Below are 19,536 nucleotides of genomic sequence, written 5' to 3'. Positions count from 1 at the left end.
AATCGCCTTGCTCAAGAGGCTGAGAAATGTCAGAGGAGGAAGGAAAGGGAACAGCATCTGGGTCAGCAGTTGTGCTGTCAGCAGGCAACCACCTACCACATGCGGGGAAACCTGTAGAGCCCAGACTGGACTCCTCAGCCACCTTAAGTCTCATCATTGAATCTTCCCCTGGCAGACATCATCCTCGTTTCGATGTCCGATGTCCATGACAGCAGGATTAGACTCTTGAATCTGCACCTGACTCAGTTGCACCAACGTCCATCTAGATCAGGGGTCTCAAAGTCCCAGCCCGCCCGCGGGCCATCTGCGGCCCAAGAACCTCCCCACCGCGGCCCGACACGCTGCCGGCAATGTCTGCTGCAGGCGCCGCCCCCTTCCCCCCCCGCAGCTCCCATTGGCTGGGGGAGAGGGACAGCAATACCATCACTAGTCGCCGGGCAGAGTCAGCCATGGAGGCAGCATCATTGGTTGCCGGGCAGACTCAGCCAGGGAGGCGGCATCACTTTTCCCCCACCATGAATGCAAACAAGTCAAAGTACCGAACACAACTGTCTGAGGCCCACCTCGCTGCAAGCCTAAAGGTTTCAACTGCTGAGTCACGCAACAAACGGACAGAACTGAAGCGTTGCCAGGTGTCTGGCCAACATGAATATCGCTCTGACAGGCGAAGAATCGTCTAAAGTCGCGTGACCGTTTTATTATTTCTAAGCAGTTCGAAATAAAAAGACACAATATAAACGGTTTCTTTTCTGAACACCGTCTTCAGGGACACGATTGTCCCCCTGGGAGGAGTTGAGGACTGGCAGTGGCCCTAAGGTAAGCTGAGTTTGAGAGCCCTGATCTAGATTAACACCGTTGACTCCAGCGGAGTTCCTGTATTTACACCGGCATAAATAACAGCTGGATCATACCTAGGGCTCCGCGGCCACGAAAAACGCATGACAGACCGTGAAATCTTGTCTCCCACCATGAAATCTGGTCTTTTGTGTGCTTTTACCCTATACTATTCAGATTTCACGGGGGAGAGCAGCGGATCTCAAATTGGGGGTCCTGACCCAAAAGGGAGCTGCGGGGGGGGGTCACAAGGTTATTTGGGGGGGGGCGGGGGTTGCGGTATTGCCACCCTTACTTCTGCGCTGCCTTCAGAGTTGGGCTCCCGGCCAGCAGCCGCCATTCTCCAGCCGCCCAGCTCCGAAGGCAGCACCGCTAACAGCAGCGCAGAAGTAAGGGTCGCAGAACCGCAGCCCCCCCTACCATAACCTTGTGACCCCCCCCCACACACACCTCCCTTTTGGGTCAGGACCCCTACAATTACAACACCGTGAAATGTCAGGTTTAAATAACTGAAATCGTGAAATTTACCATTTTTAAAATCCGATGACCATGAAACTGACCAAAATGGACCATGATTTGGGTTGGGCCCGAATCATATCCCATGGCTTTTTGATATTTCTAATTGAATCAAATCACTCTCACACAGAAGTCACTGGGGTAGAACCGCCATGGTGTTAGACCTTTGTAGCTACCAGAGAGGAAAACTCCGCTTTTCATTTTTCTTGGTGAAGAAATTTAAATCCTGAGTCTGTTGTAAACATCATGACTGGCAATAGTGTGTGTGTGTGGGGGGGGGGGGATTCAACCAGGAGCTGGTTACAGGGCGCAAGGAAGGGAGAAAGTGGAGAATCGGAGCAGGGAAGGAGCAAGTGTGAGAGGAATTAATGAAGAAATCTAGGGCTCAATCCTAATTTAGAACCCCCTCCCAACCTCCCCAGAGCTTGACTCTCCAGTGTTGCCAACTCCTGCGATTTTATTGTGGGTTGGCTGATATTTGGTGTTTTTATTAAATCCCCAGCTTCTGGGGTCATGTGATTACAAGAGACCCTCAGATTTCTTTCTTTTTTAAATGTGTTTCTAGCCCTCATGGTTGCAGGGAAAAGCTGGCAAACGTGACCAGAGGGTGTCCCAAAGGCTCAGACGCCAGAAGGCAAATAGGTAGAACCCAAAATGCGTTAGTTGTTAAAAATAAATCTCATGATTTTTAAACCAAGCTCATGGCTGTTTTGAGATTGGACTCCTGTTTCGAATGTCAAAGGCTGGCAATACCAGAGCTCTACCACTGCACATCAATCCTCCCCGGCAGCCTCTCCTATCCCAGTGCTGGGCCCCCAATGCCACTCAGTCCTGACCCACAGCCACCACCTCTAGTCCATTCCACAGCGTCTCCAGCACACACTTTTGCTGATGCCTCTCAATCTTGACCCGCAGCCCCCCCTCCCCCCCCAGTTATTGCAGTCCCAGGCTTGCTGCTTTCCTCCGACACAGCTCCACCAATGCCCCTCTCTCGTGACCCACGACCCGCCCTGTTACTCAGGGCTTAATTTGTAATGAAAGAGGTGCCAGGGCTCAAGCAATTTTTTTACTTTCATAACTGATGCGGCAAGCCCAGAGGTGCCAGTGCTATGAACGGCCAAGCCCAGAGGTGCCAGGGCTATGAACGGCCAAGCCCAGAGGTCCCGGGACTCTGAACGGCCAAGCCCAGAGGTCCCGGGACTCTGAACGGCCAAGCCCAGAGGTGCCAGGGCTATGAACGGCCAAGCCCAGAGGTCCCGGGACTCTGAACGGCCAAGCCCAGAGGTGCCGGGACTCTGAACGGCCAAGCCCAGAGGTGCCGGGGCTCAGCCCTGGTAAGCCCTGGTACAAATTAAGCACTGCTGCTAAGTGCTGGGACCAGATGCACCACTGAAGCACCCCAATGAAGCTGATCATAGACCTGGCTGAGGGCCAGGACTTTAATTAGTGGCAGGTCACAAGAGTCCATTTCTCCCTCCAGTATTTAGACATGAAGATAAAGTACCAGAGTGACATAGTGCAAGCAGCATCAGTGGTAAGGACCCTTGAAAGTCTCTTCCATATAGAGACTTCTTAAGAGGAGTTTTCTAAGCACCCCTCCTCGATTCAGATGTCATTCCGACACTTTGGCATACACGTTCCATGTTAAATATTTCTCTAGTCCACCTCCCAGATCCCAGTTAATTCATCAAGCCATGTGGGAAGGGATGTTTTAAATACATGATACACAATAAAAGGAGACACTGGAATGGAGTGAAAAACTTGAAGGCAGCCGGAAAGTGCTCAGTACATAATGTCTCAGTCAAAATCTAATATGAGCAAATCTCCATAAACATAAAGGGAAAAATCTAAGCAATTAAGTCATTGGAAATGTCAGCTAGCCCATGGACCCCACATTCTGACATGACGGATGGATAAAAACATAGACATTAAAAATTCCTGAAAACTAACAAAGGAACAGTGATTAATCTCTCCCTGTTCCTGGGCAATCGCATTATATACACACAAAGGAGTCATAAAAATTCCATGATGACGGAACACAAAGTCCCTGAAGAGCTTCACCGATGAAATACAACCATACTTGAAGAGGCTGGAAGCATTACGTATAGGGCTGCACCTCGGACTGGCTCCCACTTACAGAGGGTGCGTGATAGACTCTTTCTCTGGAGCATTTCACAGCAAGGTATAGAGTAGACCGTTGCTAGTAAAAAAATAAAAATAAAAAATTCTGCTATGCCACAGTAAAGGATCTACCCAAGCTTGGTGGCAGGAATAGCACGCAAGCCCCTGCCACTTGTGCGAAAGGTACCGCTGTGTTAGGTGCACAGAAGTAGTAGGCTGTTATCCTGCATGTGAATCTATATGAGAATGTACATAACCACATGGAGAAAGAGATGGGCGGAAGTCGTCGGAGCTGCCCCTCTCATCTCCCACAAGATGAATGACCCAAGGAAACCAGCCTCCAACTGGAGCAGTCAGACCTGACTTTGAAGGGCTTATTAAAAAGCAGGTCAAGGCACAGTTTGACTTAACTTGATGTCGTGAAGAAAAGAAGATGAGTGCCTCGATGTTCGCACTGTATCGGTTTGCTAAGGACTTGATCCTGGGAGCTGTCGAGAACCTCTCGGGAGGTGTACCACGCTCCTGAGTCAGTGCAATGCCAAGTGTGAGTTGAAGGGTTCTCAGGTCTGGCTCCTCAAAGGTATTAAGGCATCTAACTCCCTTTGGCCTCAGCATCATATGGGACGAGGCTCGTGGGTCTCAGCTGCACAGGGCGACGCTGGCCGCTTTCCGGTCCTCTGTGCGCGGTCTAGCCTGTCAGTCATGTTGAGAGGCTCCTGCCCCAGGCCTGAGCGGTCAGGGCAAGCTGGCAGAATGCAGTGGGAGGCAGGGAGCCCCTGAACACTCACCATCATTGCTAAGCCAGGGAGGTGAACCTAGAGAGCCATTCACAAGAAGCTGAATTTCCAGAGCAGGCTCGTGTAATAGTACCTATGAACAAATGTTCTAAGGTAACAGCTGGAAAGCCAAGGACCTTTGATTTCCCACACACACAGGGGGGAGGGGGGTAGCAGCGCAGGAACCAAGTCTATAAGTCAGGAAACCTGGGTCCTAGTCCTGATGCTCTTCTGGCCTGGGACAAGTCCTTTCAACTCTGTTTCTCACACAGACTTTTACTACCTATATAGCTTCCCAGCTCCCAGATGCATGCACAGCACCTCACTCAATGGACTCCTGGCCTTGGCTGGGGCTTTTAGGTGCTACTGTCATACAGATAATAATTCAGTGGAGGGGGATGCCTGTCAGCGTCTCTTTTTCTAAAAAAGTGGGTACTGGTTTCCATTGCCAGCGTCCCACTTCTCCACTCCTGTCAGAGGGGCCCCGTCACATTCTGTCTGGAACGGGCGGATCTGTCCAGCAAAGCGATATCTGGACTCCTTGAGCCAGGGATCCCTTGTGGATCACACCGCGTGACTGAGATTTTCTGGCTAAGGAAAACAGTTCCCCAAAGAGATTGATGGAAGCCCTAGTACTATAGAAACACCAGGGGCTTGGCACATCTGCAACTGGACCCAGCGGTGCTTTGCTGTGCAGTCGTTTGGCAGAGGAGCAGGTCAGGGGCTCAGCAATGCTTCGACCCTCACAGTCGTCCTGCTACAGAAACAGCTGTAGGAACCTTGGTACCCAGCAGAGTTTGCACCGGACGCTTCACCCTCTCTTCACCCGTCGTCTTTGAAGACGCTCTGTGCCTTAGGCTGGATCTATGCTACACAGTTATGCCAGCATCTCTATGCTGGCGAAGAGGGTGAAAAAATCACGGCTATGTCGGCTGGAAGGGTGAGAAGATCACCCACCCTTCACTGATATAGCTAGGCCGGGAAATCCGCAGTGTAAAAGCAGAAAGCCGCTGCTGTCTGCGCAGCTTGTGTCTTGCTGATCAGTGGTGTTTCTGCGCCATCAGAACTCCTCCTTCTGTTGGCATACGCTGGGTCTACCCTAGGGAGCTATGCTGGCATTGGCTCCGAACAGCAAACCTGGCCTTAGACTTAGATGAAATTCACCTGTGCAGAGGGTCAGTATAAGGCCCTTGGGGTTAAATGGGATTTCAGCCTCGCACTTGGTCCACGACCCCCAAGCACACCTTGTACGCCTCAGCCTTGAGTGCTCTGAAATGTCTTACAGTCCCCATTTCACGTGCTCCGTTGTGGCACTGAATGGCACGTACCTGGTGCTTCGATCAAAGCCACCCACACAAGGCCCGGGGCTGCAGCACAAGCTGACAGAGCCAAAATGATCAGGCCGAGGTCTGCGTGACACAAAATCTTGCAAGAGGGAAGCATAGCAAAACACTGTGCCGTCGACCGTAGAATTCTCCCCTGGGGACAGCTGGGATTCAGACCCATTCATGCAGTAACAGAGCAGGGGGAGAGATTTTTTATTGTCACGTAAAAATGTTATATTTTTGTTTGTCCACATCCCTTGTTATTCTTTTGGCTTGATTTCTGGGTCACAGGGTCTAGTTTCTGGTAATTATTGTTTTAACATTCTATCACGCCCCAGGTGTTTGAACCGAGCACTTTGGGACATCATGAAATTAATGGATAGAGTCAAGTCATTTCAATCCAAGACAGATTTTCTTTCTTTCCTTAATGAAAAGAGGATGTTCCAAACCAAAACCACAAAGAAAACACCATTAAAAGAATTAGAAGAGGCCATGGCTTAATAAAATAATACTGGTTGTTTGCTTCTATGTGGTGCCTTTGATCTGGGAGCCTCTCAGCACTTGGCAAAAGTTCCCTGAGGAAGTCTCTCAATACCTTCATGAGGCACAGAAGGCAAGTATTATGGACCATGCCATGTCTTAGCTTACCCATCTGTAAAGTGAGTGGAAGGTCTCCAGGCTTGATCCAAAGGGCACTGAAGTCAAGGAGAAACTTTCCATTGATTTCACTGAACTTTTGGATCAGGTCCTATGTGACATGTTGAAGGACATACAACAAATTGGTGCAAAACCCAAGAGTCCTGACTGACATAAGAACGGCCATACTGGGTGAGACAAAGGTCCATCAAGCCCAGTAACCTGTTCTCTGACAGTGGCCAATGGCAGGTGCCCCAAAGGGAATGAACAGACAGGTTACCATCAAGTGATCCATGCCCTGTTACCCAATCCCACCTTCTGGCAAACAGAGGCTAGGGACACCATTCCTGCCCATCCTGGCTAATAGCCATTGGTGGACCTATCTTCCATGAATCTATCTAGCTCCCTTTTGAACCCTGTTATAATATTAGCCTTCACAACACCCTCTGGCAAGGAGTTCCAGAGGTTGACAGTGCATTGCGTGAAAAAATACTTTCTTGTGTTTGTTTTAAATCTGCTTCCTATTAATTTCATTTGGTGGCTCCTTGTTCTTGTGTTATGAGAAGGAGTAAATAACACTTCCTTATTTCCTTTCTTTATACCATTCATGATTTTATAGACCTTTATCATATCCCGTGTATTGTGCTTCTCCCCAGAACATCCTGTCCAAACTTGTGTAAAAGGGAAAGACAGACAGTTCTGTCTTGCATGAAAGAACTGAGAGACAAGATGGGTAAGGCAGTGTCTTTTAGTGGACTGACTTCTCTTGGCAAGAAAGACATGAATAAAGGCATCTGGCCATGACAAGGATGGGAATAGCATAAACAGGCAGACAGTGGGTAGGACATGTAGACGCTGGCAGACAGAGACTACGCCATTATCTGTTACCAAACACAGAGAGCAATCAGACTGGCAGTGTGAATGGTTTTTGTTTTAGATTTTTAGGGGAAAATATCAACCACGACGGAACCAAGATCCTCGGCCGATCTCCGAGCAACTGCGTATGTGTGTGTGTGTGTGTGTGCGAGAGAGCTCACTGTGTGCCATCTCCATAACACAGGCATAACTGGTGTGTGCTACACACATTCTTCGTAAGCCTCTGAGCCGAGAGACCTGTTCTCTCCCAAAGCAGCTACATTCTCTTTAAGCTTGCTGCCATATCCTGAAGAAAGCCCTGCGCATGGGGCGGGGGCTTGCAACCCAGCTGTGTAGCTTGGTTATAACTCACTCACCGCTGGAGTACAGCTGTTTTGCACCTGAGCTGGGACCCCAGCTGATAAAGAGGTTGTTCTCTTATCCTAACGCGCTGTGACAATTCTAGGACCCTCAGGATATGGAAGCACGTTCGCCAGGCCCTGACCCACAAGGATTTGGTTTCAAACGTGTCAGGAAAATCATCTGGCCTGTGGCAAAACTACGTGAAGCAGCCTGAATGTGAGCAGCAGGGAAAATCCAACAGGAAGACTCCATGTGCGGAGTTGGGAACGCTACCAACCTCATCTCACTGGGGGACCAGTGTCTTTGCCAGAGAGGAAGGCTGGTCCAGGGATTAGGGCATTAGCCAGGAGCCTGGGTTTAGGAGGCATTGCCCTGCCTTATAAGGGTGCGATTGTGAGATTTTCAGATACTATGGCAACCAGGGCCAGCCCACATTTTGGCACCTGAGGCGGGGAGCTCAAATGATGGCCCCATGCTCCACGCTTGGGCCAAAACTTTGAAATGCTGGATCCTAGTGGCACCCCCTGCAGTCTGGCACCTGAGGTGGCCACCTCAGTTCGCCTCATGGTAAGGCCAGCCCTGATGGCAACGGCGTGGTTATACGTCCCGGTAGGCAGCTCTGCCATGGAGGCCTTCTCGTCACTGGGAAGCAACGTCAAGTTTTTGCCATGTGTTAGCGAGCCTGTGTTAACTAACATGCATTATTCTATATTATTTGTTCTGCGGTAGCTCCTAGAAGCCCCATCATGGACTAGGACCCCAGGGTGGTAGGCACTGTAGAGACAGAGAACAAAGAGATGTCCCTGCTCCAAAGAGCTTCCAATTTGTGGAGTAAAATCCTAGGTGAGAACAAGATGGTTAGCAGCTTTCATGTGTGTTAGCTGGTGGCGGGATACCCTCCCCTCCCCTCCTCACGTTTAACTTGACCTGGTGAGGCATGAAAATGACAAACTCCCTTGTCTTACTAGGGATTTTAGCTAAAGTGTGAGAAAAGCACCCGAGAAACAGCATCCACCAATGCAGAGGGGACTGGATTGGGAACTAGGAGACCTGGGTGCGATTTCTGCTGTGCAACTTGGGGCCATCGTCTTCCCGTTCTTTGTCTTGTCTGTTGGAACGTAAACTGCTGGGGGCAGGCACTGTGTATATACATCGCCCAGCACGATGAGGCCTGGATTTGAGTTGGAGCCCTTAGAGTTTACCAGAATGCAAATAATAGTCAATTGCTGAACCAGGTCTTCATGGGAGCGATGCCCATTCCCCAAACAGGGGGGACTATTCCCATCAACCACTTCCTTGCAGATGCCATGAAGGTCCCTTGTAGAGCGGTGCCCGGCCTTGCCCCAGTTCCTCCCATAAGCTGTGCCCGCCCCCAGAGTGGCTCGTGGCGAGAGCCATGTGTTTGTATTTCCTATCTGAATTGGGCGGTGCTGGCTGTTTTTCATTTCCAGGCGAGATGGGCGGTGTGAGCATTATGGTAACAGTTACACAAAGCAGCAACAAAATTCACAAAAATCACGACTATCTCACTTAGTCTGGAAGAGGCAAAAGAGGCCTGGGACCAGATCCGCTGGCCCTGGGAAGTGTTTTTAAATTTTGTAGCCCATGTGATCATCTGGCCTCACCTATGGCCTTTGTTTTAGGAATATTGCCTCTTTCAGTTACAGCAGGTCAGCTTCTGATCACAAAGAAACCCTCCCTATCTTTCCCCTCTTGCTTTTTTCCATGTCATTCTCTGCACTTTCACTCATTCTCTGTTCCCCAGCCCCTCTTCCAGTTGAGTCAACAGCCTGGAAATTGAAGCAAAACCAATTTGAGAACCAAATCTGGCTTGCCTGTGCCTGGTACATTCAGGCATTCCCATGCCAGATGCAAGCTGACCCCATCAGTCTGTGGTGAATGAGGGCTATCATGGGACTACCCCACCCTCCTAAAGACATTGTCCATGCCTCTCAGCTCTCCCTGAAAGGGGAAATAGATTAACCCTTCGGCATGCCCTAAAGGTCAATATGTTCTGGCTATTTGGAACATAGGACTTGCCAGACCTTCTCAGAGAAGCGGCTCATCTTGTCCAGGGTCCAGTGCCTGCGACAGTGGGCAGCAGTAGTCTTGTGTGGCTTGAGACTTTGCCAGCTGGCTCGCACACCCATGCCCCAATCCCCGCCTGACTAGGGAAGGCTCCCAAGGAACTATCTGTGCTGGGCAAGGTGGAGTTGTTGAGGTTTGTGCCCTCAAGAATGACTGTCAAGGAAAATCTGAAAACTCCTTGGGTTTCAAAAACCATTGTCAGCGGAAAAACATCCAATGTGACCCAAACCCACTTTTATTTTATTTTTACAAACAGAAAAATCAGTTTTGGTTTTTCATTGGAAAAACTGGAAAATTTCAACCAGGAGGAAAGTTTTCCAAAAAATGTTGCCCCGCTCTGATAGTCCAAATCCATCTCTCCTACCCCCAAATCCAGCTCTCCTAGCCATTTATGCCTCCCACCTAACATCCCCAGGAACAAAAACTTAATTCTCCCTTGTGTCCACAAAAAGGGCAAATGGAGCACTGTATGAGAGGCAAGCTAGTGTGTGCTTGGGGGAAGGTATCTGTAAGAGGGGACAAAGAAGCATGGGTTCGAGTGTATGTAAGAGGGAGAACATAAGAACTGTCACACTGGGTCAGAACAAAGGTCCATCTAGCCCAGGCTCGTTCACCTACACTTCTACCAATGTGATATATGCCAGCATGTGCCAGCAATGCCCCTCTGCCATGTACATTGGCCAAACCAGACCATCTCTACGCAAAAGAATAAATGGACACAAATCAGACATCAAGAATTGTAACATTCAAAAACCAGTAGGAGAACACTTCAATCTCCCTGGACACTCAATAACAGACTGAAAAAGCAGCAATTCGTCAACAAAAAAACTTTAAAAACAGACTCCAGTGAGAAACTGCAGAACTGGAATTAATTTGCAAACTGGATACCATCAAATCAGGTCTGGATAAAGATTGGGAGTGGCTGGGTCACTACAAAAAGTAATTTTCCCTCTGCTGCTACTCACACCTTCCTGTCAGCTATTTGAAATGGGCTGCCTGGATTGCATTGGCCTCATTAGCACTACAAAAGTAATTTTCCCTCCCTTGGTATTCACCCCTTCTTGTCCACTGTTTAGAATAGGCCACTTCCACCTTAATTGAATTGGCTCATTAGCACTGACCCCCCACTTGGTAAGGCAACTCCCATCTTTTCATGTGCTATAGTATATATTCTGCTTACTGTATTTTTCACTCCATGAATCTGATGAAGTGGGTTCTAGCCCACGAAAGCTTATGCCCAAATAAGTATGCTAGTCTCTAAGGTGCCACAAGGACTCCTCGTTGTTTTTGCTGATACAGATTAGCATGGCTGCCACTCTGAAACCTGTCTTCCAACAGTGGCCAGTGCCAGGTGCTCCAGAGGGAATGAACAGAACAGGTCATCATCAAGTGATCCATCCCCTGTCACCCATTACCACCTTTGTGATAAGTTCCCCCACCCGAGGTTCCACCTGGAACTGGGGTACCACTGAGCCCCCCCTGCTCCACCAGCCTGGGCTCCCTTTACACTGTATTGCTGTGACCAGCTCACTCCAGCACACATCCAAGTAAAGACACACCCAGCTGCAGTTACATGCAGACACTGTGATCAGCCCTGCATGGGAAGGGTCCAGGCATGCACCCCCTCTGGAGTGTAAACCCAAAATTATACCATCTTGTGCTGCACGGGGAACTGTACAGGGTAAGCTTATGAAATTTGCACCTTCCCTCAATGTAGAGAGGAATATACAACAGCTTTCTGCCTCAAGTTATGACTCCCACACACTGGTTTTAGATAAAGCAAAAACAAGTTTATTAACAGCAAAAGATAGATTTTAAGTGATTGTAAGGGATAACAAACCAATCAAAGCAGATTACCTAGCAAATAGACCTAAAAACCAAACTGAGCTTACTATACTACATAGATAGGATATGAATAGCAAATTCTCACCTTAAGTGATCATATAAGCAGCCGCAGATTGCTTACAGCTTGGAATCCCCAGGTGTTCCATTCACAGGCTAAAAATCCCTTTAGCCTGGGTCCAGCACTTCCCCCAGTTCAGTCTTTGTTCCTCAGATGTTTTCAGGAGTCTCTTTAGGTGGGGAGTCAGAGAAGAACCACGGTGATGTCATTCCCCTGCCTTATATAGCTTTTGCATATGGCAGGAACCCTTTGTTTGAAAGCTTGGGTCCCTCCCCAGTTAGTGGAAAAATACTGATATCTCAAGATGGAGTCCAGCACTAGGTGACCTGGTTACATGTCCCCATAGTGTCACAGAAGCCATTACTCAGAGGTTGTCTGCAGTGTCCTCAGGAAGGCTCCCCAGGTGGGAAATAAGTTTCTTCTAAGGCCTACTGTTCTCTCTAATGGCTCATTAACTTGAATGGGCCTTTCCCAGCCATCCATCTAGACCAAGGTTTCTCAAACTGGGGTCTGTGGAGAAGAGGAGGGTCTGCAAGGGTACTCCAGGGGTCTGTGAGTCATGTCCGGAGCTTCCAGCCCCGCTGATCAGCTCCTCCCCCTCCCTCCCAGTGCCTCCTGCACACTGCGGAACAGCTGTTCAGTGGCAAGCAGGAGGCGCTGGGAGAGATGGGGAGGAGCGGAGATGGGACACGTTCAGGGGAGGGGGGTGGAAAGAGGCAAGGAAGAGGAGGGGTGGGGCCTGCAGGGAAGAGGAGGGGTGTGGCCCTGGGGGAGGGGGAGAGGGGAACAGGGCCTGGGGTTTGGGGGTCCGCAAAAATTTGTAAATAAAAATGGGGGGGTTGGGGTTGCGAAAGTTTGAGAACCGCAGATCTAGACTGAGAGCCTTTTGCCTAGTGGGCGTTGCCCAGGAATAGCTACAGGTGAAATAGATACACAGGCAATAGTCATAACTTCAGATACAAAAAATGATGCATGCATACAAATAGGATAATCATAATCATAACCTTTCCAATGGCATCCCACATGATTTATCTTACATAAAATACAACATAACTGTGTCATAATCAGATCATAATAATGTCACCTTGAAGAATGCAGGGTGCAGTGTCACACCCATCTTCTGGCAAACCGAGGCCAGGGACACCATCCCTGCCCGTCCTGGCAAATAGCCATTGATGGACCCATCCTCCAGGAATTTATCTACTTCTTTTTTGAACCCTGTTATAGTCTTGGCCTTCACAACATTCTCTGGCAAGGAGTTCCACAGGTTGACTGCGTTGTGTGAAGAAATACTTCTTTTGTTTGTGTTAAACCTGCTGCCTATTCATTTCATTTGGTGACCCCTGGTTCTTGTGTTATGAGAAGGAGTAAATAACACTTCCTTATTTCCTTTCTCCACTCCAGCCATGATTTCATAGACCTCGATCATATCCCCCCTTAGTCACCTCTTTTCCAAGCGGGTGGGTTTGAGGAAGAAGTATGTATAAGGAGAAGTATGGTGTGTGGGTGTGGGTGTGTGTGAGAGAGAGAGGATGTGTTGTGTGGGGAAGGTAGATTACATGCATAAGGCAGACCTGGCTGAAATGAAGTCTTAGGAGGGCCTTACGCATAAAGTCAGGAATCTGATGAGAACACCCTATTGAAATTAGTTACTGCAAGTCCTGTTATTGGAAGGGACCGACAAACTCCCACACATAGCCTATGAATTAGGAGCATGCTCGGGTTGAAATGTGACAGAATAAACCCTTTTTCTTTTCTCCCAGGCCTGGGCACTGGACATATGATGTACCGCCAGGGAGTTGCTCCACGCGCATCTCTTTGATTAATGGGTCAGATTTTCAGCAGGTTACAAATTCAATTGGCAAAGACCCGATTCACTAAGAGCGAGCCAGAGCCGTCGGCAGCGCTGGGAAGCCCAGGTAAAGGGAGCAAACTCTGCAGCGAGGCATTTCTTTCAATCTTCTCTGTGCCTGTTCCATGCATAAGCCATTTGGAGTGCATCTACCCAGAGAAAATTTGGGAGCCTAGGAAGCTTTGTGGTCCAGCGGTTAGGGCACTGAAGTAGGAGCCAGGATGCCTGGGTTCTATTGCGAGCTCTACTGTGTGATGTCGGTCACATAATTTCTCCAGGGTCTCCCCTCCCATTTTGCCTCATCTCTTAAGAATGTAAGCTCCCTGAGGCAGGGGCCATCTTAGATTCCGGGTATGGACAGAGCCCAGCACAATGGAACCATTGGAGTACAAACAATACAGCTCCCCCAGTTGGAAATGGGTAGTAAAAGTGGCCACACTGCCCAGTGGTAGGAGACGGCGGCGGGCAGGGAGTTCTACCGGTGCTGTCCTCCCCGGACCACTGCTTCTCTAGGCATGTCCAGGGAGATGCTGACATCTCCTCTCCCCATCCCCAAGTGGCTGCCAGGGAGACTGTGGAGTGGCTCTTTGCTCCCTCCTCCACCACCTTCCCTCGGTCCAGGGAACAGGGTGGTGGGGTTGGGGAGCATCCCAGGGTGGTGCCCTGAGAGTCCTTGCCAGCCTTAGTAACTGACCACCACAGCTCCAGGCGTCCTTAGCCACCACTGCACTTTTTTACATCCCTGTAGGAGCCCCACCACCTGCAGGGCTATTTGCATACTGGGTGTGTTGTTCTGTACCTCATGGGAACACCCAGCACCCCCATGTTCATCTTTGTAAAATGATTGTGTGGTATCCAATGCAAAGTTTATCATGTCAGGTGTCTTCAGAAGGCTCATGATGCACTGAGCATTGTTGTTATAGGGATGTTATAGTAATTGTTGTTACAGTAATGTTATAGGTTGTAATTTCATGTATATAGTTATGAGGCTGAAAATGTGTCTTCATGGCTTAAAATAAGCCCAGCCAAAAACTCTCCAAGAGCAGAGGGACAGTTCACACCTCATCAAGTACATGTATGGGACAAATCCAACCAGGCCTCACAGGAACAAAGGACACTGGCCTAAGCACCAACAAAGGATCTGTTGGACTCTTGAGTGAGTCACACCCCTTCCTTTGGTCAGTTTGGGACTGTGATGAGGTAATGCTGACTCTGAAGGGTGGGGGTGGGGGGGCAAAGTCAAGAGGGAAGAAGGAACATGATAAAAGGGAAAGACGTTTGCCATGCTCTTCCTCTCTCTTCCACCTCCATCCTCAGACACCACCACCAAGTGACTGAAGCGCTGATCAAAGGGGAGAGCCTGGCTGAAGGACAACCAGCCAGCCTGTGGTGAGAAGCATCTAAGTTTGTAAGGGCACTGAAAGTGTTAAGATCAGCTTAGAATACATCCTGTTTTTATTTCATTTGACCAAATTTGACTTGTTATGCTTTGACTTATAATCACTTAAAATCTGTCTTTGTAGTTAATAAATCTGTTTGTTTATTTTACCTGAAGCAGCGTGTTTGGTTTGAAGCATGTCAGAGACTCCCCTTGGGATAACAAGGCTGGTACATATCAATTTCTTTGTTAAATTGATGAACGCATATAAGCTTGCAGCGTCCAGCGGGCATCACTGGACATTGCAAGACGGAGGTTCCTAGGGTTGTGTCTGGGACCGGAGATATTGGCTAGAGTCATTTGGTTGCACAATCCAAGGAGCATCTTACATGCCAGAGGCTGTGCGTGAACACCCCAGGAATGGAGGTTCTCACAGCAGAGCAAGGTTAGGCTGGTTCCCAGAGTCAAGGATTGGAGTGACCTAGCAGATCACCGGTCTGGATAACACCAGGGGAATGTCATAGTGGGCACAGTCGGTAGCCAGCTTCCCCCCCACCCCACCCCACCCCCAGCAGTGGCAGCAGCCAGCCCTGCCTTCCTTCGGGCTCCTTCCTCTTATCCCTGCCTGTCTACTTGGCCCCAGCTGCTGAATACAGAAGGGATCCTTGAGTCTGGAGACAGACCCTGTGGCTTTCTGGGGATTTCCAGCTTCTACTGTTGCCACACTGGGTTTTCCTAAGACATGGCCCGAGCAGAGATGGAAGGGACTGCATCAGGGATGTACCCAAGGTACTCTGTAAAGCCAGCTAGGGGATGGCTTCTATTCCTATTCTGTTCTTTTCCACAAATACTGTGAAAGTTGCTGGTAGCTAGAGATGCTGGGACAGAGTGGGGACAGTCTGGGATAATAAACCATCTGGCAGTGGAGAAATATATATCCTGCTGGGCTTGCTATGGCAGTGAACAAGGTCCATCTCTTCACCAGCGGGCACCTGAGAACCATGGTGGTCTTTCCACTGTCCCAGGCAGAGTTAGTTGCCTCTCCAGTTGACATGAGGAGTGGTGGAGCCTCCATGCAGGATTGGGACAGGAAAGATGGGGTGGGAGTCTTGTGGCATTTCCAGGAACAGTCTTGGGTTGCTGGTGGTTGGACACCAAAGGGAGGGGCAGTGCAGAAATTCCTTAGGTAGCTTAGACAGGCCAATTTCCTTCCTTCCTGAGAACCTGAACTCTGGCAGAGATTGGTTCAGCTGCCCATTTTGGAGTTTGCCCCTCCCCATTTATGGGCTTGTTAGCTCTGTGGCAGGAAACACAGCGGCACTGGTATTGCTGGCAAGAGAACAACAGCTTAATGGGATTCTCTTAGCGATGGCTCATGGGAGGGCTGCTGTTTCGGAGGATTTATCTAATGCCCTTCATGCCGTCAAGTACAGTACCCTAATCTCCATGACAAGTGTTCACAAAAGGAGAATTGCATTAGTCCCGCTCTTATCTGTCTAATGGGAAACATCTTGAAAGGAGCAGCCTGGAATCTGATCTTCACCTCCGGCAGCTGAGCCGGCCCACAAGGAGCTGTTCCTGGGCCTGTTTCCTCTCATTTGTACAGGAATAACTCGTGTCCTGATCAGAGAGTCCTAATTGCCTTTTGGATAAAGATGAGGGGAGGGATCCAGTTACCGAAACGCACTGGGGGCTCCGGGATTGTTCTCTCCTTAGACATAAATCTAATAATAAAGTGGTGATTTCGTGATGCTTCAGGCGTGTTTTGCTCAGCACCAAGTCAGGGGGTTGCTCCCAGCTCCTGATTTCTGTTTTATAAACAAGGGAATCTTCTGGAGACTGCCAAGGTTCTTCCTCGAAAGACAGGCATCTTCGTAAGAACTACACACAACGATTGCAGAGTGCCTACTTCCATGGGAGAGCCATTACTGGCAAAAGCAGTACCCTGAACAGCAATGGGAGAAAGGGGTTCGTGGTCTGGCCAAAAATAGTTTCCCTGTTGAGTCCTGCCATAGTTAAAAATAAAGGGCTAGATTGGCACCCTTACTCACTGTGAGTAGTACCCTACTTTACAAGTAGCCCCATGAATTCAGGGGAACTACTCATCGGGGAAGTTACTAGACAGTGTGATTAATGGTATCCCCCATCTGGCCCGACTTAATTAGGCCTTGATCGTGGTTTTGCCACAAGTGCCGTGCATGGGGCAGCGTTGTACCTGGGCCACATCAGATATCGAGGGGGGAGCTCGACTCACCACTGGACAGCGCCTCCTCCTGGCAGTTCTGGGGATTAGCTCTGCCAGGCCAACATCCCTTCCGGTGGTTGCACTCCATCACTCTGTCTTTTTCTCTCTCTCATTCCAGCCTCCTCTTCATGACTCAGTCCACAGGCCAGGCCAGCACCTGGTTTCTCCATCCCCGGGGACGTGTGAAAGTCCTGTCTCACCAGCAGCCTCAGGCAGTCTTCCCTTTCCCCACCCCATGGTGCCACTCCCTCAGGGGCTGGTGCGGGAACCAGGGCCTGTCCTCTACTCTGGGTCCTAGCTCAGGGACCATCTAATGAGCAGCCAAGGTCTGTTCCCTCTTGGATTTTACTCCCTTTCCCTGAGCCCTTTCCTTACCATCTGGCACTATGGGTCTGCCAGCCTCCTCCGTGGGAGTAAATGTGAGCTACCCTGTCTCTGTAGCTCCAAACACACCTCCCTCCTCCCAGAGAATCATAGCAACCTTTCCCAGCTGCACCCCCCTTCTGCGGCTGACTTCCTGCCTTTATAAGTTCAGCCCAGCTTGTTCCTCCTCAGCTGGGCTCCCTCACTTAGCCAGGGGATTACTTAGCCACCTGATGGCCCTCAGCTGTGGCCTGATTGGGTTAATTATCCCCCTTCTCATAGACTATCAGGGTTGGAAGGGACCTCAGGAGGTCATCTAGTCTAACCCCCTGCTCAAAGGAGGACCAATCCCCAATTTTTGCCCCAGATCCCTAAGTGGCCCCCTCAAGGATTGAACTCACAACACTGGGTTTAGCAGGCCAATGCTCAAACCACTGAGCTATCCCTCCCCCCTCAGTTTGCACGTGTGGGGAGAACACCTCATCACTATGGAGAAGCAGATAGTCCACTCCCCGAACTGGCTTTGCAGAGGACCTTGGGCATGTCCCTGTTGCATGTATGCAGTCATAACGCCCTTCCAGGTCTGCCTCCTCCAGGCCAGGAGCTAGGGAAACCCAGTGCGGACCTCAGGCAGCAGAGGTGGGGAGCTAGAGACCCAGAGAGACCCACAGGGTCTGCCTGTGGCCAGCAGCCTCACAAAAGAAGTCTCCTTAAAACCACCCCAGCTGCACTCTGCTTGTTCCCACTGCAGCATCCAGTCTCCAGCCTTTGCTCTCACATTGATAAAGGATGTTGGAGCTTGGCCCGGCGCTGCTTCCAACAGAGCAACATGTGAAAGGCTCACCTGACACGCTCCCTTTGGGTGACCCTGCCAGGATCCTCTCACGCCGTGAGCCACGCTCACTCCCCCGGTTTACATTCCACCCCGCGGCTAATCCCTGTAACAAAGCACAACCAGTTTGAACGTGCTGTCTTCCTGTTTTATTGGCCCGCCTTGCGAGCCTGGCGCTGGCTGAGCTTTCGCAGCTGTAACCTGCCTGCAAGAAAGCAGCAGTGAAGGCCAACGGGGAAGGCTTCAGTAAGGAGGAACTGAAAGGCCCAGAGGTGTGCAAGGACCCCATGCTGCTCACCACACATGCCATGGGAGTGAACTTCTACAGACAGTGCCTGGAAGAGGCTCTGAAGGACGACTCCGAGTATCCTGACTGGCTTTTCCAGATGCACCTTGGCCCCCCCAAGACACTGGAGGAGCTGGACTCTGAGACGCCCCAGTACTGGAGGGTCCTGCGGAAGCACAATACCTGGTCAGGTTTCTGAGCCTTGCCTCGCTGCCCTGGGAGCAGCCGAGCAAGGACGGTGTTTAGTCAACGGGGTTGGACTGCGCTTTGCCACCTGGAGCGAGAGGGATGGAATTCAGACATGCCAAAGGGGTCTGCAAGGGAACCAGCGTCCACCTGCAACTCACCCCCTTTGGGGTTTTAAAAGAACACATCGCTCATTTTTATTATTAATATTGGGGTGGCAGCTAGAAACACGAGCTGAGATCGGGGGCCCGTCTTGCCAAGCACAGGACACATACATAGGGTGCATCTCCACAGCAGTTAGGAGCTGTAATTCCCAGCGCCGGTAAATGTAATGCACTAGCTCACATTAAACTGTGGAGATAGTCACTGGAGGACGTACCTATGGCCTCGGACAGTTAGCCTGTCCTGCCACCCATGCTGCCACGGGCCCACTGCTATTTTTAGTGCACTAGCTCAAGCAGAACTAGCTTGCGTACGTCTACCGGAGCTGGGATCTACACCTCCCGTCTGTAGCACCGACGCAGAGCCCATGAGCGACTGTCCTTGCTCCCAGAACTTCCAGTCTAAACAGACACGGGGCGAGAGGAGAAACAGGCGCAGAGAGGGAAAGGGACTTGACCATGGTTACCAGCAGGTCTGTGGCACAGAGGGGGAAGAACAATTTAAAAAAAAAAACCCACTGCCCCCCAGGGCAGCGTCTCCCAAATGGTGAGTCGTGACCCACCAGTGGGTCGCAGGAAGGTTCTAGATGTGTCCTGGGGCCGGTGTGCCGTGGGTCAGGTTGGAGAGCGAGAGCCAAGACAGAGAGGCAGGCGAGCCAAGCAGCCCTACAAGGTTGCAATGCTTGGAGTGGGGAGCCAGGCTCACCCCATGGGACAGGAGCCACCGCTGTAGGGTGAGGGCAGGCCAGGCTCGCTCGCCAGCCCTCCCCCTTAGGGCCTCCCCACTGGGCTGGACCGAGGCACTGGGGAGGAGAC

This window comes from Lepidochelys kempii, chromosome 25 (assembly GCF_965140285.1).
Source record: "Lepidochelys kempii isolate rLepKem1 chromosome 25, rLepKem1.hap1, whole genome shotgun sequence".
NCBI lineage: Eukaryota > Metazoa > Chordata > Testudines > Cheloniidae > Lepidochelys > Lepidochelys kempii.
Note: the sequence above shows the minus strand (reverse complement) of the source record.